At 36.3% G+C, this 22,831-nt stretch overlaps 1 protein-coding gene across 2 annotated transcripts in view; it reads left to right on the forward strand.

Moving 5' to 3' along the window:
• SLC16A7 (solute carrier family 16 member 7) overlaps window positions 1–22,831 on the forward strand; it is an 82,962-nt gene that overhangs the window by 4,699 nt on the left and 55,432 nt on the right. Inside the window, exon 1 of one of the 2 annotated variants that reach the window (XM_072329904.1) lies at window positions 12,280–12,362. The exons of the other annotated variant lie outside the window; for it this stretch is intronic. The gene's annotated coding sequence lies outside the window, so the exon portion shown is untranslated. Of the gene's footprint in view, window positions 1–12,279; window positions 12,363–22,831 lie in introns of those variants that run through there. 2 annotated transcript variants of the gene reach the window in all.

Genomic DNA, 22,831 nt, shown 5'->3' on the forward strand with positions numbered 1-22,831 from the left:
CTTGTAATTGTGTTCAAAGTGTATTCAACATCAAAGAATTTTTACCATTTGCAATCATTACAGTGATGGTAGTGATAGTACAATGATGAATGTTGCCTTTTGCATGAGGTGCATGCAACTGAAATTAGTAAAATCAGTCCCAAAGCAATGCTGCATAATTCCTAAGTATATAACTGTCTTTCTTTTCAAAGAAATATAAACTTTAATGTACATTTTTAGCATTCATTCTCAGCAACATGCTTGCAAGTATAAGAAGTTATTTAGGCACACTTGTAGTCTACGGGGCAAACAAAAATGATACAGTAAAAGATTAAATTTCAAATTGTTTCTGCATCAACTTTAGGCTTATACTTCTCAGTGCTCGTTTTCCATATCCAAGAAATACTGAAAACAAATGTGTACACTACTAGAGGTGTACAATACTACAAGTGTCAATGGTTTACGGACTGGTCCTGCCCAAACAAGCCAAAGAGGATTTACCATTGCTATAAAAAGAAATATACGTGCAAAATGTGTAATTATTATTATCCAGAGAGATCTGGATAGGCTGGATCAATATACTGAGGCCAGCTGTTCAAAAGGCCGAGTGCTGGGTCCTGCACCTCAGTCCCAACAGTCCTGTTCATCGCTACAGGCTTGCAGCAGAATGGCTGAAAATCTGCAAGTAGGAAAAGGGTTAATTGACAACCATCTGAACATGAGCCATTAGGCAATGACCTCTTGTTGCACCAGGAGAGATTCAGGTGGGATATCTGGAAAAATTTCTTCTCAGTAAGAGTGATCAAGTGCTGGAAATTACTGTGCTGTTCAGGGAGGTGGTTGAGTCACTGAGTCACTGTCCCTGGAGGTATTCAAGAAACGTTTAGATGTGGCACTGAGTGACATAATTTAGTGGGCATGGTGACTGTGGGTTGACAGTTGGCCTAGATGATCTTTGTGGTCTTTTTCAACCTTAATGATTCTATGATGCTATAAATAGGACTGGATTTGGGTTTGAAACTGGGTGCTTGACTCTTGTCCTCAGCAATGCCTTCTGCTGGTGTTGGAAATGGAGAATGGGGAGATATAAACTGCCAGCTGGAAATAAGGGTGATTTAAGAGTTGGGAAAAAGTGTGTCTGTGACAGAGACTCAAGCGAGCTGAGTGGTGTGCCTCAGGGAGCTGATGGAGAGAACAGAGGATGTGGAGAGAATAGAGCCTCACCGACAGGGAAATTGGTGCTGTAAGCTGAAGAAGACAGTGGACCTATCAGCCAATTACCAAATACTTTTTAAGATGTACTCTTTATAGTAATTTTTATATAGTATTAAACTGAGGACTTCCTTTCTGTTCTAAGCAATTTAGAGTATCTTTGCTCCTTGTGTTACACAGGGGTCCTAACTCTTTGTCTTTCATTAAGCTGCTTCTCTTCCACTCTTTCCTACTGCTGATAAAGGGGAATAAGGGGACTCAGTAGCCCATAAATAGAAGTCACAGCACCAGGTTTTGGCAAAAAAGTGATTAAACCTTGTATATTTTGAGACCTCTGGGTTGTATATTTGAAGAAAATGAGAAAAGTATATGCCATAATAGCCTATGTGACAAAGCATGAAGCATATTTTGAGTTTGCAAAGAATAAGGGAAAAGGAGATCCTTTGCTCTTGTTCTTTTGTAGATATAATTATGTTGTCTAGAGGCATAAGGGCTTTATTTTCATGTTTTTCTGATGTAGTTTTCCAAAGGGAGATATTTTGCTGTTGTTATTCTGGATACAAGAGTGCTTTATTTCAATGTAGGTTAATTATTTATTCATAAGTAGCAACAATGCAGCACAGTGTCATATATGACCTCTTTTGGTTTTAGCTATATTAGTACAGTGAAAATGGTTTGTAAGTGAAGTTAGTGAATGTAATGTCCAAACTCACTTAAGTCTGAGAAACCAGGGAAGGACGTTTAAAGCTGACATCTAAGCACACTGTGGCATTTTCTGTCACTTAAGTTCAGAGATGCACTAAAAGAATATAACAGTACTGCTAATTGGCATTTCCTGTTTCTGTGACTCCAGTTCTGTATTTCATCTCTGTACTCTAGTGCAATTCCACTGGGTTGCTCTTTGTTTACATACATTAAGGGCTGAGTACACACTTTTGATTGCTTCCAGAGATATTTGGATCACTGACTTTGACTTGCTTGATTAGTTTAAATGAAAATTATTTCTCTTAATCATTATCAAAATGATTTCTGTCTCGAAACAAACACTTTTATGTCTTCTCCTATGTCCTTCATTTCCCCTCATTTCTTTCTATGGGAGCATTTTCCACCTATTAGAACAGGGGGAGATATCAAAATAACTATTCTGCTCTGCTCATCTTACTGCTATGCTGTATTTTCCACACTAAAACTGGAAACTCTTACATCCTCACTTGTAAGATAGCTTTTATATGGAGTAGATGATGCTCCTCCATAGTAACCAGTAGGTATGTTACCTTTAGACTGGCAAGTGTTTACATTCTTTACCCTTAGTGTGTTTTATTTGTTTATTATTTCTGCTTTTCAGATCTCATGGGTAAAGGAAAATACATAGCCTTAGAAGAATGACAAATTGAAGAGGCAAAAACAGAGTAGAAGTGCAAGAGATGTTATTATTTTGAGGAATTTCACAAAGGCTAATACCTTCAAGCTATCAGAAACAGAATGATGGATCGTATTTTCACAGTAGTTTATAGTAGTCTTTATTTATTTATTTATTTATTTACTTACTTACTTCTGAGAAAGTAGTAGAAAGAATGTTGACTTTAGCTTTTATTCTATCTGTGTGCTTATTGAAGGCCGTAGCAATATTTTTGTTGTTGATGAATTGTTTTATCTGATCACAAAATGGCACACTCTTGTATAACAGGGTTTCTTCCAAATGTGATTCTAGTAAAAGAATAAATATACTACAAGGAAAACTAACCATCAAAAACATAATTCGCAAACCTCAGTACTAAAATCTAGAAAATAAAAATTTGATATTGAATCTTATTGTTTAGCTTGAGAGATCTTGAGTTCTAGAAGTAGTTTGCAAAAAGACATGTTCAGAAACATTTAATTTAACATTACACTTAACACATAAATCTATTAAAGATTATACCTTTTGGATTTCCTTGAGTAAAGATAGTCTGTGACTGCAGGAGAGGGAGACATGGACTCTGCAGTATAGATTTGTTCCATAAGTTTCTCCCCAGTTACAGATTGTAGAGCACTGTGAACTCACCCTGCAGTGCTTGCTTGCAAAGTTCATCTGCACATGAATAGATGACTCACTCTCACTTGTACTATTAAAAAGGCACTTAGACATAAGAAATGAATATGTCATGTGTGCATTTCCGTGTCTGGTACTGTCCAAACACAAAAGGATGTGTTGATTCAACTAAAGGTTTCCAAATTCTAATTATTTTTGTTATATATTAAAAAAAGAAGAGATAAATTATTTCTACAATTCTGTTTATTAGTAAAGCTTATTGTTTTATGCAGCCTGCATAAATATGTTCATACGTGATCAAATATAAAAGCCTGTTCTTTTAACAACTAATGCAAGTTCTTTTTCTGACTCTCATAGAATAAGCCACTGATAATGTAACAAGATGTTCTTTCTTAACTAAGTAATCAGCTTGCACTTCTAGATGTATTTAAGTATTGCATAAAGGCTGTATATTGAAAATAATGTTCTTAATCCTGCTCTTGCTCATCAGTGTGTCTCAGCAGCAACACTTTCTTTTTCTTGTACCAATTTCCTGAAAAATATAGCAGTTAGTTGATATATAACAGTTTATTTTTAAAGTACAGATGCTAGTCTAATAAAATAGAATTCTCACAGAATACTGAATGATACTTTTCACTGGGGATGGAGCATTAATTTCAGTATTACTGGGTCCTAGATAAGGAGGTTGTTATCTCTCTTAATAACAGGAGCTTAAATCCTACTTCTCAATCAATCCTCTCATCTAACCAACTCTCTTAAAGGATAAAATCAGAAATTACAAATTTAGTCTGAACAGCCCAGCTTATAAGTGCGTTGAAAGCAGATGCAGAGAATATTGCACCCTGATGTAGTTTCAGAGAAGCATCTTGTCTTTCATAAGGCCAACTGAATGTATGTAAGTGAGGAAATGATAGTTTTCCAATAGAAATAATGTTATTCATGTATTTAAATAGCAGCTGATAGGAAATAATAGGAAGAAATATGCAACATACTGCATACTAGGAAATGAATGAGCAAAATAGGAAAGCACTGAAAAGAGAGGTGTCAGTATAGTTGAGGTTTCAGGATGTTCAGGTGTTTCAGTAAGGTTTAGAACCTATGATGATCTACTGCAAGTGTCAAATATAAAGAAGAAAGTGTTTTCCATATGATCTCTTTTACTCCTATGGAACATTTCTATGACTAGGTTTATAGAAGGAATAGTATATACTTATGGATAGAAAGGGAAGACTACTTCTTACAAGAAAAGCGAGAAAGGTGGTATGAGGGCAGAGAAGGGGAATTTGCACACTGGCAGTACCAGAGAGTGAGGAGGTATAGATCTGGACCCTGTAAGAATGCAAAAGGACTGAATGCTTTAAGGTGTTTTACTGCCATTACTTTGTCTTAGCCCATGAACTGCCAGAACAGAACAGATGATCTTTTAGAAAGGAGTTAGCAGTAAATTTAGCTCACTAAAGACTGAAGAACTTCAGTAATGAAGGAACTTTTTATTTATCCTACCAAAGCAGAGAAGATTCTGTTTTTCAGTGCAAAATTGCTAGTGTTACTTATGGTGTTCTCACTCCTCCAAAGGGGAGGTTGAACTGTTTGGTCAGTCCCTGCTGGGTTCATTAACTTTATGTGTTTGTTTCTGTTACCCCAGTTGATAAGAGAATGGTTTGCATTTATGTTACTAAAAGGCTGGACCTGAATTATTTAACCAAACCCCATAGAGCACAGAACCTTTTGTATTTGGTCAGAGTTATGCTCCCAGGGTCGTTTTCATCTGCCCCTCTGACCTTGCCAGAGGGAGTCGTTTATTTCTTCACTTGGTGGACAAGTTTATCTGAGTCCTGCTGAGGAGAAATGGGCTACCTACTTCCTGCTGCAAAAGGGAATCAAGGGAAACTGCTTTTTTTTCCTTTTGTCCGAAAGAGAAAAAGGCTTATGTAAGACCTTTTTTTTTTTCTTTTTTTTTTTTTCTTTTTTTTTTTTTTCCTTGTAGAAAGGGGGTAGGAGACTGGTGACAGCAGTGAAAAGATGCAAAGTTTTGAAAGTAGAGAAAGGCAGGAAAGGTACATGCCATAATCCATCAGGCTGCTGGGCTTTCATTCGCTGGCAGTCCAGACATACATTGACTCATTTTCTGCCCTGCTCTTAAGGAAAGCCATTGTAACCCAAGATACCTAAAAAAGCTCCATGCCTCAAAGGGAAGGGATGAACAGTACTGTCAGACCACTGGCTTTAATTTAAACTGTAAAATACAGTAATATAAATAGAGACCAGATTGAGCAATTCTGTTGTGAGCCACAGGGTGACTTTTGAAAGGCTGTGGTAAGTTCACCATCTTTAAAAAAGACAAAACAGATGCTGTAGATCCACAGCAAACTAGTACAGTGATTTGAATCTTATACCTGTGGACATTAAATCTGTTCAATTTCTCTCAAATAGACATACTCAAGGTGGATGATTAGTTGAGAGAGGAAAAATCTGAAAGTGAAAACGTGAACTATGAGGGAAAGGTGCTGCTGAAGTGGTATTCAGGCCAGCTGGGAGCTGCGTAAAATTTGTATCTCTCTTGAGGAGTCTCTGTTGGCAGGATTTGTGTGTATTTCTACCCATAAAAATAAACCTGCTTTACGTTGGTAGAAACTGCAGCCAAGAGTTATCCCTTGGGGGTGAAGGCTTCTGCCAGAACAGCTGCCCCTCTAGGCAAAGTACAAAGAAATTACACTGCACCCTTTAATCACTACAGGGTATGTCTCCTTGTCTTTAAACAAAACTACATCAGTTGCTGAACATTTTTTTCACTGTGCTTGAGCGTTGAAGTACTATGTACCCAATCACAACTGCCATGTTGCCACTTTAATCTATGCCTACACTTATTGCTTACTTGTTTTAAATGCCTCCCTTAATCATTTGGATGAAAACCAAGTGTACTTCCAACAAACATAACATGTTTAAAGTTTTATGTGTGTAAATCATAACCTAAAAGCTGTAGACTTTCTTACAGGCAGGAAACAAATATTTTTTTTTGCTTAGTATAGCTATGAAACTACAAATATTTATTACATTAAAACAGGAGTCTTTCAGAAGACTGACACCATTCAAAGTTAAGATACCAGAAAACACCATAGTACCATTCAGCTGAAGTTCATTTTCCTTTTCCCTTATATTTTCAATGTCTTCACAGCATCCTGTCTTCTCTGGAGAACACCCTTTTGTTTCTAAAACTCACTAAGCTTTATGCACACATGCTGAGTTCTACAGAATTGGGCTCACATACATGATCTGATATGACTATAGAAATGTATTATTTTTTTACTTGTTTGCAAACACAATAATTCATGTAAGAGAAATGAAGGAATTTGGTATCAGAATTAAAAGTGATCCAAGTAAAACAGAAAAATTGCAAGCATATGTTAGTGATTTGAGTATATTTCGTCCCTCATGAGCTAGTTTTTTTGTTTTTGTTTTTTCTTAAAGCAAGAAAGTTAGCTACTGGGTTCATGTGACTTTCTTTACGGCATTAAGTGTTATTCACATAACCACAGCTGCTACCTCTGCCCTTATAGAGTTACAGTCGTCTGTAGCTATAACAATAATTTTAAAGATAATTTTTTTTTTTTTTTTTTTTTTTTTGTCTTGTGTGTGATGATGTATAAGTTCATACAGCAAAATGTAAGATAATGAGGAAAACTGAGGGAAAATTGAGGTACTGGAGAAATGTGAAACGTCACTCCTGTGGCAAACAAGCCTCAGATCAGCTGTCAAGATTTTCAAGTTTTTCACCTTGGACTTTGTATCCTGGTTTGTGCTTGAACTGCTCGTGTTTTGAGAGGGTAAGCCTGGCAGCCTTGGGGGCTGGTAGATTTGGAAGGCAGAGTGGACATAGGGCTATCAGCAAGGAGCAAGCAGGCACTGCTGGGAAGGGCTGGCAGACTGGTGGGGAACATGTGTTTTCGCAGCACTGCCATTGCAGTCAGTGTCAAATTACAGGTAGCAAGAAGGAAACTATTGATATTTTTCTTGAGCCTGAGATTTTCAACTTGTGCACAGGCGCACACTGTGCTTGCTGCAGCTTGTAAGTCATCAGTATGTCTGGCTTATTCTGAAGGATGGTATACGAGAGGGAGACGTTACCACTGCCTCTTTCCAGTCCCTCACCTTGGAGGCAGATAAAAAATCTTAATGCCCACAGACATCAGCTCAGTCTCTTCCTACTTTTGTCTCTTCATGATTCCTTTTGGTCTTTTCCATTCAGTTCTAAATGCTAGCCACTGTCAACGAGTGCCTACAGGAGAATCGAGTAAGAACCAGCCCCAAAGGATATGAGTTCACGCAAAGTTAGGCAATGTGATGTGCAACGTAACTTTCGTATTTGCATTTTCTTCATACCTAACACACTGAAACTTGTTTTTAATAGGCACTTTCTTGCCTTGTGACATGTCTTATTACTCAAGCTCTTGCGTATATGCAGTTATCTAAGCCAACTTTATCATTCAGGCCTGAATGCTTTCTACATAATTCACAGAAAATTCTTTTAAGTGAATATTATCCTGGTTAGTAGTAAGCTATTCCTGATGCATATCCTTTATCTATATTATCAGGAACATCCAAACATCCTTAAATATATATATTTTTTTTTGCCTTGAGTAAAATATATTCTGCTGCATCTACTCCAGCATTTATAAGAAATCATATTTAATGGCACCCATTTTTATAAACTTTTAGAATGCTACATATTGAGCAATTACAAAGCATAGTCTCAGAAAGTTCCAGAAAAAAAAAAAAAAATATGAGGAAAAGTATGTATACCTTATGAAAATTAATGCCTTACTAGCAATTTAATCAGTGCAGTCACAAATTGGCTCTGAAAATGCTGCCTTTCCAATTCTGCAGCAACTGGGCAACTGTCCAGTCTTTACATAAGGTAAGCTGCCCTCTGCATTGTTCTGTAAGACACTGAACATCGTTTCAAGTTTTAATTGAAATTTGGATGGTTTATGTGATGATTTGGTTGAGTAAATTGTGAATTAATACTGCACATATGAAATCTGTCACTGTTTTCTTTTTATAAAAAGATGTCTAGAGATTTGCTTTTGCTGTATAAGACTTGAAGATTTACTTTGAAAATGGATAGTATTAGTTAGCTGTGTTATGTACATAAGGCATGAGATAGTTTATCTTCATCTTCCATAAATTTTCCTCTACACAGCCATGATAGCCACAAAAATGTTAGTAATGCAGTATTTCAGAGTTACACATTTTACAAACACAGCAAAAGAAAATCCTGTACAAAATGAGTATTGCAGCACATGCTGTTCGGAGACTCATTGCTCAGCGAAAATGAACTTATTTTTCACAGCAATAAAGAAAAGATTGCAAAATTTCAGATTTCAACACTGTGTTGTTAAGTTGTGGATCTCTTTCAAGGAAGATCACAAGAACCATTTTTTAGAATTTAGAAAATACATTTTTCAATTTTGTATTTTATTGTGGGTTACATAAACAGAAAAATCACTTCCTACTCCAAGAAAACTTCAGATTGGACAGGAAGAAGCATCTGGGTCATCAATGTAGTATACCATACTAAGAAAATGCATTGTGGGCAAATAGGGGTGGATTAATCTGATCAAATGCAGAACTCAGCAGCGTAGATATGTATAATTGAGCTGGTTATCTGTCTACCTATGTTATATAATGGATATATATAGTTTATGTTTCACATAATTTAACTGTAATTCAGACATGTGAAAAGGTGATACAGATCTCAGAAATTTATTTTTGCCCGTTGACTATAAATGACTATAAATGGAATGAAGATACTGAGAACACTTATAGATGCTAGTACTCTCAGCGTCTGAAGATGGCTGTGATGAGTCCCTCCTTTAAATCAGAAAGAATCACAGATGTTCTGTAAACCGGAGAATACATTTAAGGCTTTATTACAATCCTTCATCTTTCCTAAAACATGAAAAGCTAAAATTACATAGTAGGTGGAGAGGCAGGAGAAAAGGAGATTCTCCCCCAATATCTGAGATGTTGTAGATGTTCAGCCAAAAAAAAAATATATATATATATGCCAACAGATACAACAGTGACCAAATTCCAAATCACTGTTTAGCTTAAAGCACTGCTGCCACTGCTAATGGAAAGCAGTCTTTCAAGATAAAAACAACATCCTTAGATTGTGATCGAAGGACAAATTGTGCTGGAGTGTTAAATATATGACTTGGCTGTATGGAAAAGAGATTATTTTTTAGATGTCTGTTAATAAGCAGATGTACTGGAACAGACATTAGTGAGTAGCAAACTTGAGCTGGAGTTCTGGTGATCATCCAAAATAAATTATTATTGTGAACCTACCTCAATTTTTACAGTCTAAGCTTATGATCTGAGAAGAAATTCTCAGCCTGTTTCTGGTGCCTGGCTCTCTTCCAGGTGTCAGTGGTTAAATTTAATGAGCATGTGCCTATGTATGAGTGGGCAGCAATGCACAGTAAAGTAGCTACATCTAGGCATCCATCTCAGAGGAGTTCTCAAGGAGCTAGGTGTGTATTATACTTAAAATTCTACTGCTACTATTAGTCACAAAATACCCTGCTAGATTAGTCTTGTATGCTGAGTTGGGTAGTAGCCTCTGGTATGTCTAAATTTTTATAGACAATAGACGAGGTCAGCATTAACTTCATTTTTGTGAAGTTCAAGCTGATGGTGAACTGGAGGCCAGCTGCCTGCCATTTGCGTGCCCTGTGCCAATTAGCTCTGTCACTCAGAAGTGCACTTTAATGTGAGCTCTGACCCTCTACTTCATGCTCAGTTCCCTGTATTTAGAAGGTTAGCCTCAGTGTAGGCACAGATTTAAGCCCTTCTGTTTGCTATCTGAAGTGTGTGGATGCGCTCCAGCTCTGATCCACCACCATGGTGCCCAGTTAGTGCTGTTCTAGGCTTGCTGGTGTTGATTCTGTGTAGCGTCCCTAGAGGACAATTATGGATGCACTTTCTAATATGTTGCTGTTAGCCTGCTGTTATTCTCTTTCTATGGTTGCTGTTTGTGGATGCAGAAATCTTGAGGCCACAGCTGATTTATCTTCCCCTGCTCTGGCTCTCCCCGGGTGGGCCAGGAGCCTGTGAAAGGAAGGGCCTCTCCTGAAGGCCACAGCAGGGGGAACATCTTTGCTGACACAACTGAGAAGCTGCACCCACAACTACATACAAGTTGTCAAAATGTAACAGAGCGTGTCCAGCACAAACAATAGCTTGCTTCCTATTTCTTCCCAATAATAGGAAACGTGCTATTGTTGTTACCACATGCTCTCAGTCAGAGTTCAACAACCCATGTTTACTTCCTTTTTTCACTCTTCTTATGTGCATATGTCAGCAAACTTGTTCCCTTCCTGTGTTGTCTTCAGTACTGGGACAGACACCCTTTGCAAAGAGCCCTCCCTGCAGTTCTGTATTAGAGGCTTACCTATTCCTGCTACATATTATCTCTGCTGTATTTCTTCCATCCTGGAGGAGCCATTTCAGCTTCAAATTAAAGTTTCAGACAGTGCAGAGATCAATTAAATGATAATATTTTGTCATGATTAGGCTGGTATTTTTCTTTAAGCAGTATTCACTCTGGGTGTGCTTATAGGAGTTCTAAAATTCATCTCACTTTCCATGAGAGATTGTCGCAGCTCTTTTAAATGCTGATCACCATTATAATCATATATGTATATATATGATTATACATATATATATATATATATATATATATATATATATTTCCCCCAGATAAATAATAATAACAATAATAAAAATAAAAAATGTGGGAGTTGTTTCTTTTCCTGTGAATATTCCAAGTACTGGACTGTGAAAGCAACAGCAATTTTCTTACAAAAACCTGCCAGAGGGACTGCCTGATATTCCTGAACAATGCACTTCTAAGACCTTTAAGGCTTTAATATCAGTTACACAGTGGACAAGGAGAAGTTTCAGTTGTTTTAATCTGAGCTGACAGAATGTTTTTCCATTTCATTTGGTCATGCGGTTTCATCCCTTCCGGCCTTTATTGGGTCAAGGCAAGCACAATAAATGAGGCTGGTGAAAAATGACAACTATAAGAACACACACACATTGTTTGCTTCTCCAACAGCATAGTTAATGTCATTTTTGCCATTAAAAGGGTAGGGGTTCTGATGTTAAAAAGACATACATTTTGCTCAGAATTCATTAGGGAAGTTATGATTTGTTCTAAGGTACAACTTGCCTTTTATGTATTTATATGCATTTATATTTATCAGTATTGCAAATAATTAGATTCTTTTTCCTATACAAAAATTGTGAATTTTTGTATAGCTTAAGGAATAATGTAAAATAAATTCTGGAGTTCTGAAGCAAATTCTGCATTATTGTCACCAAAATACAGCTTTTTTATTAATATAGTAACTAGTACTGCTTATTAATTCAAAGAAGTTTCTAATTACTCTACAAAGACTAATTTGGAATTTTACTATGTTTATAATAGGAACAATCTGAAAAAGTCTACATTAATTGCATATTTATGGTCAATTGCTGGACAGTTTTCTTCAGATGCGGAAAAGTATTAGACTTCTGCAACTTGTTAGCTGGACTGAGTGTCTGCATTTTGCTTTTAAGCTGCTGCTTATGATCATCAGAGCATTTTGTATAAAATTTGATTTTGTTGAACACAGTTGTATTAATGCTCTATATTTTAAAAGGCAAGTTCACACCCAGCATCGCTATAAATGCTGAATTCCTGTAGCATTTGTCATAAACTATATTCAGATGTCCCCAGATATATAGCATTTAAATGCTCCTTTGAATGTATGCATTTCTACAGGCAATGATAAAAAAAGGCCTGTATGAAAGACAAAGAAACTGTGAAAGAAACCCCAATGTTCATAAACGAAGTGAGATCTTCTGTGGGATCACAGTCTGAGTATTGAGCTTCATGATAGCCTCTCTTGCCTCAGCAATTTGAGATGCTTGTTGACCTGGCAATTGGTCACACAAAATAAACCATCCAAACATCATGTGTGATCAACAGCCAATCGGGTCTCCAAAGAGTCTTTAAATGTTCAAGCTGAACAAAGACTCAGTATGTATCAAGTTCAGATAATTGTCTTGGACAGCAGCTTTCTGACAGGTAATGTGCTGTTTTTTTATTTCCTTTTGTCTTTGTTTAATGTAATAGGTAGTTTCAGATTACTTTGTTAATTCATACAAAACTAGTTGGCCAGTTACATGCAAGAGAAGTCTATACACCAGCACAAGTTGCACAATATTTGCTGTCGGCTTTTTAATGATTTTGTAGCATATATTGACAAAATAGTGTGAAATGCTTTCAAAAAGAAATAATCTTACACTTTTTCTATCTCTAAATCATTATAGCAAGGATTAATGTGAATGAATGGTGACACTTGACTCTTGTCAGGATTTTTAGATTTGATTGGAATTAGATTGTCTTGTATTTTGCCAACATTTCTTAAAAAAATTAAGAATTCAAAGATGAGACTTCTGAAAAGGAACTTTAAAAAGGGGAGTATCAGTGAAACTCAGGTCAGAGTTTAGAATTGGTGTATGTGGAATGTAAATGTGAGTTACAGTGAAGAATTTGATGGAAGTTATTTGACTTGGACTGAAATAAGGGAATGATAGGACAGTGATAAAGAGCACAATCAAAGTGTTTGGCAGAAGCACAACTTCGAGGAAGCTCGAGAACCTCACAGCTGATATGGTAAAAGAGAGTGAGAGCAGAAAGTGGAATTGAAGACAAGTCAAATGGGTCTGAGGCAAGAGGAGAAGAATATTATTTCTGTGGAAGTAGGCATAGGTGGCGGGGAATTAATTCCATGTGTTCTGAAGTAACACACAATTTATAAATGCAATATCAGTTTTACTTACAAGACAATTCTTCATGATATACATCTTATTTTCATAAAGATTTGGGAGGGCAGCAAAACCATAATCCTGGTGCATGAAACCAAGCAATAGAGTGAAGGCTATTCCGCCTTGCTGAACACTTGCATGATTCTTCTGCCGTGCCAGGGGCTTTTGTAATAAAGAATGATGGACTACTTTTAAAGCAAGAATTGTAGGTGTATATTTCACAGACACAAGTAGCTCTGTTTCAGTCTTTTGCAACCTCAGAACTCAATGTGCTATGACTGGTTTTAGCTGTAGGCACATTAAAATTATTAGATTCCTCTGACTGAAGGAAATGCAAGAGTAATTTCCAATTGTTTTTCATACACAGCAAGCCCCTCCTTCCCTCCAACCTCCAACCAACTTTTTGCCAGTGGTTAATGCTTCTAGAAGTTTTTATAGGGGCTGTTTATACCTCATTGTACACAAATATTAATTAAGCTTATTTCTTAGAGATAACCTGGTGATTTTCTGTCACCTCTGCTATCAGAGTTTACAGCCCTAAGGTCTAATTCTGTTCTTACTCAGTTCAAAATAAAGTTAAAAAATGTCATTGATTTCAATAGAGTTAATAGCTTAGAAACCAGAATTTTTGTTATCATGTTCATGATTCTTATGATATCAGAAGCACTCTAAACTAAAACAGTGTAACTAGGTCAAACCACAAAATAAAAAATGACAAAACTACTCAATGGTTACAGTTTTCACACTTGTACTGAGCATTCTTATACCTTTCTTTCTGTATTTTTGGTTTGTATTTTTTCACTACATTATTCTCATTAAATCTACATGAATTATTAAATATAAACTGATAATGAAAAAGATACTGAAAAGATTAGAAAAAAAAATGTTTTTCAACAGGCAGTGGAACTTTATTATATAAAGTGTTTATTCACATAGTTCTACCCTGATGTAGAACAGATGTACTGTATCTCTTCAGAGCAAAACCAGCCACTTGCTGTTAGTAAAAATAGAAGGAGATAACAGAAAGGTATTCTGTATATATGAGCTTAAAGGTAGAGAGGACACTGAATCCTTACATAATGGAGTCATGTTTGAGCAAGCATGATGCAGTGTGCAACCTTAGCCAAATTTGAATATGGTAATTCCTTTTGCTTTAACTTACCTCCCCAGATACTTTTTTTTTTTTTTCAGACTGTCACACAAAATTGATTTATGAGTAACCCTCCCTATCCCCTTAAACAATTAATGGAAAAAAAGTTGAGGAATATAGAAATCTGTTTGTCTTTTCTTGATAAGGTTTAGACTGGACATAAGAAGGTGCTTTCTTTCTCAGAGAGTGGCCAGGCATTGGAATGGCCTGCCCAGGGAGGTGGTGGAGTCGCCATCACTGGCAGTGTTCAAGAAGCGTCTGGATAGGGAGCTAGGAGATATGGTTTATTGGTTTTCTGTAGGTATGGTAAAGGGAGGATGGTTGGACTAGATGATCTTATAGGTCCTTTCCAACCTTGTGATTCTATGATTCTACAATTCTTCCAAAATTCACAGAGGAAAATCTTTGATCAACCCACATAACAAAGGAAAGTAACAGAGTGAAAAACGTGTGCAGTGTAGTTACAGACATTATAAAACAATCACTTCTTGATGCCTAGACATCACTTTATGGTACTTCCAGTGATATTCCATGTGATGGTAATAAATCATGATTGTACTTTACAGAAAATTCTTGCCTTGACTGTATAGTTTTCTTAATTTTTTTATTATTTTTTATTTATGTATTTATTTTTTGTTTCCATGGATTGCACATGTAAAAAAAAAAAAAAAAAAAAAAAAAAAAGGGAGATAAATAACTTGGAGAACATAGCCAAAATAGAAGCAGCAAAATTATAGTGGAGCTTAGAAGCAGATAAACTTTTCAATGCAATTTTATTTCAAGTTGTCAATATTGCTTTATTCAAGTGCAACTTTAAATATCAATTTGTAGGAAATGAGAAAGAATGCCTCTAAAAAATGTCCCTGCGGAGTACGTGCATATTAACTTGTCTACAGAAACTAATTTGAGAAAGAATATTCTGAGCTAAAGAGGGAGACTGAGATGTGCTTTTTTTTTTTTTTTTTTTTTTTTTTTTTTTTTTTTTTTTTTTTTTTTTTTTTCTGGTAAGAAACTCAAGATCTATAAAGAATCTCAGTTCAGCTGACAGTGCTTCAACCAGACCTAACTCCTACATACTCAGATGACGAGTTTTTAGAGCAGGGAAAATGCCATCTGGTGATTCAAAACAAAACAAAACTGATGGAATCAAGTTTGTGTGGATGACAAATGAAAATGACCATCAATCTGATATAAAATTGCCATATGTGATTCATGGTCCTGAAGATTCTGAAAACTCAAGCAAAACACTCAACTATCTCCATCATCATGTTTCTATTTAAAATTCTGTACGTTCATTATACTGCAACAAATTACTATTGCAGGTTTAGCAACAGTGAATCATTATAGATGCTTTTCCTTGATCATAAAAATGTCAGTGTATGTGATGTACATTGCTACAAAAGCAATGAACCATACATATCACAATTAAATAAGATATGAGAATTATAAACTGTGTGATTTCATGTGTACTTGTGGTTTTACATTACATTTTGAACTCTGATATGGGGATTGTGATTTGCATGGATATTACATAATATATGTGTAAAACTAGCAATAATGTCTGGTATATGAAGAAACTAGACCAGCAATAACAGGTTAGAATAATAATTCTAACTATTTAAGTAGTAATAACAGTGAGTTGGTAGCTAATAAGCTGGTAGTGAGTAAATTGTGGGCCTCAGTGTTTAGAAAGATCAAAACAAAGAGAAAGGGTGTACTGTGACTTTGAATAGAAAGAGAAGAAAATTGCAAAATTTTGTTCTATAAATTAAGTCCTTATTTAGAGTAAAATTCTATTTGAGCTATGTCCTGTTTTGTGATGAAAGAGATTAAGCAGCAAATGGAGTAAGGCAAACTCAACTGTAGCTCACTGCATTTGTTTAAAGGCTCCCATCTGTAAACATTTAGTCTGAATGTTGATTTTATTCATATTCAGTTGTTTCTTGTAGAGCTGATTTTGTGACATTCTGGATTTTTTCTCAGTACTTCTGATGAAAATGTGTAAAGCTATGTGTAAGCATTCAGTAAAATTGCTCCTTTAGTTCTAAAACTTAAATATTTGTTGATAAATGCTGTAAAACATCCATCTCTGTTTTGTAGATTCCCTTTGAAATCAGTAGGCATTTCCTTGGACCAAAAGGATTGGACTGTATATATGTTTGTGATTCTTCATTAATAAATAAAGAAATAATACAGAATAGCATTTAATGACTACTACGCAATGTTTTCTAATTTTTGATTTGTACGTTTAAAAATAATTAAGTACACAGTTGTGTTTATATATTGCTGTTGTTAAAGATTTTTTTACTTGAAAGTCATTTTAAAGGAGGAAAAAGCATAAAGAAAAAAATGTTCCACTGAACACTTGCGGATCTGTATGTGATCATACAAGTGTCTTTTGCATAAAATTTATAAACATCTACTAAATGTGAGCTCAGGGTGTCCTGAAGTTTTTGTACAAAGACTCAGTGCCACAGACAATAATGCAACAAAGCAATATTTCTCATCCAAATCCTGTTTTTCAATCCCTTTTGACTTGCTTCTTACATGTTATGTATTCTGATCTGATCTTTTCCATTAGTATATATCAGTGTCTGGTAATTTAAACCTTGGTGTAATTCTGTCTTTACAAGGGATTACTGTGCTCTGATATTGTGTGTATGACATGTATAGGTAACTTCATCTGTGACAGACTGTATCTACTTTTTAAGGCAATAAAACAAAGTGGTGATTCTTTAAATTGACATACAAACACTGGTTGGGTTAGAGTGAGTTTCTGTGGAGTAAGAACCGTACAGTTCACTTTGATAATGAGAACTGGCATAGATGTTTAATTTATTCATTTCTTTTCGCTTGGAGGGTCAGAATGAACTGGTATCTTCATTTCTGCTTCTATAAGTTTTCAAATGAGTTTCGCTTTTTGATTTTCAAATAATATTTAATTTGAAGTATCAAAAGAACAATATTAAACCCTAGGTGTCTATACAAAGTTGAGAATGAATAAAAGATAAATTCTGTTCACTGTAAATTTCAATAACAACAGTCTAATTTGAATACAGCTTAACTATTTCAGAAGTCAGTTGACGGTCAAAGCCAATATTACTATGAAGTTTGAAGTGAAAGCAGTCATCCTTGTGGTAACTGGGAGAGATGACCTTTTTGCATTTCTTGTGATTAGAAGAGCAAAGAACTTTCTCCTTAAAGAAAAGAAATCTTAAACTGGATGTATCAAGTTCTGTTCACAGAATGGGAGAACTCTATGGTATGCTTTCACCCTGTCTTAAACCAAAAGGCATTTCAAGAACTGATTGATTAATTTCCATCACAAACAACAGATCTAAACTTTGACTGACTGGGCTGTTAAAGGAGTGAATGTAGGAAGTGATTTGAATTCTAGGACTCAGTGATCATTTAAAGCCAAGTCCTCTTTGGAAGACCAATGCTGCATTAGTTAGGATTCCTTCTGGACAGCATGTGCTACAACAGGATCTGTACTAACCTGTGAGATGAAACAGCTTATTCCCATCTGTTGCTGGCCAGCTGTCTTGTGCATCCCCCTCCTTTTCCTGAGATCAGCCTGACAGCAGTATTTATGCTCTCAAGATATCATGCAGTTGAGCTGCAAATGGGAAACAAAAAGGGGAAGATGCTCTTCTTAGCAGTCATTTGTCCAGAAATCACTGTCTGGGTGTGTTGGGCTTTCTAACTCTGATCCAGAAAGAATAATTAGCTTGTGTCTCTATCCCTCAACAGCTTTCCTTGAGGCAAGAATATAGCAAGAATACAACCTTTGTTGAAAGATATAATGACATTGTTTATTGAGGATTTTTATAGGGAATATTGACTGAATAAATGAGTATTTTCCTGGTAACCACCATTTTGCAGTACTTAGTAGCAAACTATTTTAGATTTAGTTAAATTTGCCATTGCTTACTCTCAAGAAATTTCTTATCACTTAGCCACCAACGACTAACTCCTGCATTTAATAATAATAATTACTCTGTTTTTCAATAGTTAATTTTTGCAATATGTTCAGGAAATGTTTAAACCACTGACGGTGGCTGCAAAATACTTCAGTCCACAAAGCGTTCTCTGAAATCTAGATCTGTGGGAGAAGGACAAAAAGCTTTAAACCCACCCCTTTAGTGCCTGTCTTAGGAGAAAGGAATACTGGCATGGCTGCAGGCCATTTTGAAAAGTAGGACTTCCCCCCCCCCCCCCCCCCCCATATTTTTTCTACCTTCCAGATGAAGTTCAGACTGCATTGTAGGAAAGTACACTCTTTCTGGATCTGCGTTGAAAACATGCATCATTCTGAGATGCAATCAATCTTGGATTGTTCAATTTGGAGAAGAGGAGGCTCAGGGGGAGACCTTATTGCTGTCTATAACTACCTGAAGGGAGGTTGTTGTGAGATGGGGGTTGGCCTCTTCTCTCGTGTAACTGGTGATAGGACTAGAGGGAATGGCTTCAAGCTGTGCCAGGAGAGGTTCAGGATGGATGTTAGGAAACACTACTTTTCGGAAAGAGTGTGGTCAGGCAGTGGAATGGGCTGCCCAGGGAGGTGGTAGAGACACCGACCCTGGAGGTGGTGAAGGAACATTTGAACGTTGTGTTGAGGGACATAGTTTAGTGAGAACTATTGGTGATTGGTTTATGGTTGGACTGGATGATCTTGTAGGTCTTTTCCAACCTTGGTGATTCTGTGATTCTATGATTAAAGAAAGGAAGAAACTTTATCTTTTAGATGCACAGAAAAGGAAGAATTAAAATGTTGTAGAAAATTCTTATAACTTGTCTTCTAAAACAAATTATTGTTAATTTTGTTGTAATTACATTTTCCCTTGAAATCTTCTAAATGAAGCAGGGCTAGTCAGTAACGAGTAAGTAGTATGTTATTATTTTAAATACTTGCAGAGGTTAATAAGAGAAATCCTCGCTAAAACTCTAGTAATTACATTGGTCATGCAATCTAGTATCCTTCAGTCTGTAGAATGAAATATATAAGGACTAGTTTCTCTGGTTTGACTCCATGTTTTATAGTCTGTGTCCTTTGCAAGAAAATTAAAGCTGGCAAAGGATGACAAAGCTGACATATGATATCAAATTAATGTCCCAATTAGCTCAATATACCATTCCCAAAAGAAGTTGGCTGGATGTGTGTAGTCTGTAAAAAAACAGGGAATGTCTACTATGGTTTGATGTTTGTCACGTCCTGTGACAAGGAGTTCCCATTTGTGAAACTGAGAAGTGTTTTCATGACGTGTTACATCATTTTTCTGTTCTGTTCCACTGCTTTCACATTCATTAATGCTGAAACTCTTGCTCTTATTGACAGTAAGCTTCAGGTATTTGTGCAAAAAGAAACTATATTTGATAACATGTTGTGAACATTTTTGGCTTGGTCTTTTTGTTTATTTTGCAGCCTGCACTTCCTTGGGAATTCAGACCTGGGGAAATGCTGGTGCAGCCTGGGCAGTCAGGGTGATGCTGGAAGGGAACCTGTCCTGGCAGGCTGCACAGAGTGGCAAGCCCTCTCAGGAAAAGTTAGGAGGTTTATCACACATGTGCCTATGCTGCTGGCTGGCACTTGCCTGAAGACATCGGAGTTAGGGCTCGAGAACAAAAACTTAATCTACATTTCAACTGGCATGTTGATGCAAATTCATCTTGAGGTCACTGTAGCAGGAAGGCAGTGCCTAGTTTGAGTGATCTGCATTGCTGGTGTGCTAGGTGGAGGGGAGACAGAAAAGCAAAAATAGAACATTTTCTCTGTGGGGATGAAAGTATCTTTGATGCACTTTGGTTTTGTCCTTTCATGCAGTTTCTGGGCCAGTCAAGAAGTGAATGTGAGACCTTGAGACATACAGTAGAAAGCTAAAGGACTAAGGAGGTAATGAAGATAATATGATTTAGGTGACATTGACTGAACAAAATTGTGAAGACTCCACAAGTGGCAGCAGAAAACCCTTTAGTTCATTGGGTTTTGGATTAGGACAATTGAGATAGGGTTATAAGAAGGTGAATCAGCATGGTGACCTGAGATTAGCTACTCAAGTGCAAAAGTTAAACTGTGAAACAGAAAGTCTTTTCCCCAAATAGTTTTATAACAACCACTGAATTCGAGAGTCGACATCATTAACATTTGAAAAGATCTGTTTGAATGAGGACAAAATTACACCCTCTGCAAATCAGAAGACAAAGGAAGAATCCATTTTTCTTTATGCACCTTCATCTCCACAAAACAGGCACTTCCAAAATATATTGAATAGTGAAATAAAGAAAGATGGAAAAAGGAGAAGAAATTCTGCTTAGTGACAAACCAAGAATGGATTAAAAAAGGAAGTGTTTTAGCCAAGTCTGACGCTATGAATGCTTTAGTTTACTAGTGGTGCGTCCTAAAGTGACCAGCAAAATGGAAAACAAATCACAAAACAAAAAAAAATAAAAAATAAATATTTAAGTGTCATGGAGTGTTTGTTTCTGTATTTTAAGTGACTTGGGTTATCTATCTATCTGTCTATTTATCTATCTACTTACCTATCTGTTTGGTAAGATGTGATTTTTAGAGTTTATGAACTGAGTTTTAAGTTCATTACAATTCATAAAATTACTGTTATGTTCTTGATCTTAAATTCAGAATGACTCATTTTTAACTGGAAAATAGGAAAAGACATAGAAAGGAAGGTAATCCGGTAGAATAGGAAATTTTCTATTGGTAATGAACTCACTTCATGTGTTATTAGGAAACTCATTTATATCAGTAAGTATGAAATGCACCATTGAAGCAAACCTTAATGTTCTTTGTTTAGTAATTCATCTCTGACTCACAAGGAAGACTTACTACGATGTATGAAAATATTGAAGAGTTAATTACTGTCTATTGAAAAGTCTTGTGGGATGCATTTCATCCTTCACAGAAGACACATTGTTTTCTGTCCCACAGTAAGTACTTTATGTGTTCAAAATGATCCCATGGTATTCATTTCTGACTTGGCAAAAAGGATTTAGAATTAGATCAACAGTATGTAGTAACATCTGGATGCACTGTGCAGCTGAATTACTCGTGTGATAGCAGTAAGAAAAGAAAATGGCAAGCAAATATACATAATTGTAGGCTCAACGGCCCAATATTCTTGTGAACACTGGTTAAACAGACTGACAAAGCAGAGGCAGTTTGAGATGTGTTAATATGGGAAAATATAATTAGGTCCAAAATAAAAGTTACTGTAATTCAGGCAGCAGATATAAACAATAAAATTGTGCTAGGCCTGTCTGTAATCAAATCATACTGTAATACTGGTGATTTGCTGAATGTTGTACAGTAGAACTAAAAGTTTTGAAATGAAATTATAGAAGCAAACCCTTCAAAGCTAGATGTATTATGCATTACCACAATCAAATACATCAATTACAAAAAAGTGACTTCATTGGTTATTGCAGCTCTCCTATCAGCTGAGTTGCAACACTGAATCTAAAGACTGAAGTGTAACAATTGATATCTGTTCTTCACTTCAGAAAGAGAGGTGGCTGAAGGGCAAGTTAACCTCAAGTTCATTTATGCTTGAATTTCCGTGTCTCACAGGGGAGATGTTCTTTAGCTAAATATAAATTCCTCATCTCTCATTCTCTGCCAACTGTAAGAGTGCACAAGTTGATTTTTTTTGTTGTTGTCTGTGAATACTGAACAAGACCAATTAATTTTCTTTTCTCTCATGTATTCATCCATTCATCCCTCTGTTTTCCTCAACCCCTTTCTCTAGCATTTTTATTTTATTTTTTTTTTCTAGCATAAAAAATAAAGTCAAAATGTCAGTGATCTTGAGATTCTAAACACTGATGATAGCATCTTCCCAAAGTCTTTATCTGTAGTATTGTCATGGGTTACCTAGATTTACCTGTATCTGTGACAGGGCAGCCACCCCCTAGGGCCTCCCCTCCCTCCCCTCCTGGTGCCCCAGAAAGGAAGGGAAAATAAAACAGTGACAGCAATCTAAGGAGGAAAACTTATTTTACTAAATATGATATCGGAATACAATGATTGAGGCTAATAAATCGAACAAAACAGAGAGAGAGAGTCCCCGAAAACCGAGAGGCCTACTGTGAAGTCTAGGCGACCCGGCAGGAATTCTCCCCACTCCCTGAGAGTCCGAGAGAGAGAAAGTTCCAGCCTGGGAGCGAGATTATATATGTCCTCCTCCCATGATTTATCTCTGGCCGTGGCATCCTCTGGGATATGTAGTTCTTCTCCGAGAGCTGAGCACCCAGGACGCTACCATTCTACAGAACTGGAGTATGAATGATCCATACTGCACATGATGTTATGATGTGGAATATTGACAGCAGCACCACAAAACTATGACAACTATGACAAGTTTTGTTTTGTTTTTAACTTTTTTATGATTTTTATTTCTTTAGCCTCAAATTCATCATGATCAAATGACAGTGAAGCTAGTGTAAGATCTGGCAGTTTGTTTTGTCTAGATATGTGTATATCATCTGGGGCCTTCTTTCACTGGTATTAGAGAAACCAAGGGATATCCTGTACATTTTAGAGGCCCAGAGCACAGTTTTTT

This window comes from Excalfactoria chinensis, chromosome 1, assembly GCF_039878825.1.
Source record: "Excalfactoria chinensis isolate bCotChi1 chromosome 1, bCotChi1.hap2, whole genome shotgun sequence".
In the NCBI taxonomy this organism is placed as follows: domain Eukaryota; kingdom Metazoa; phylum Chordata; class Aves; order Galliformes; family Phasianidae; genus Excalfactoria; species Excalfactoria chinensis.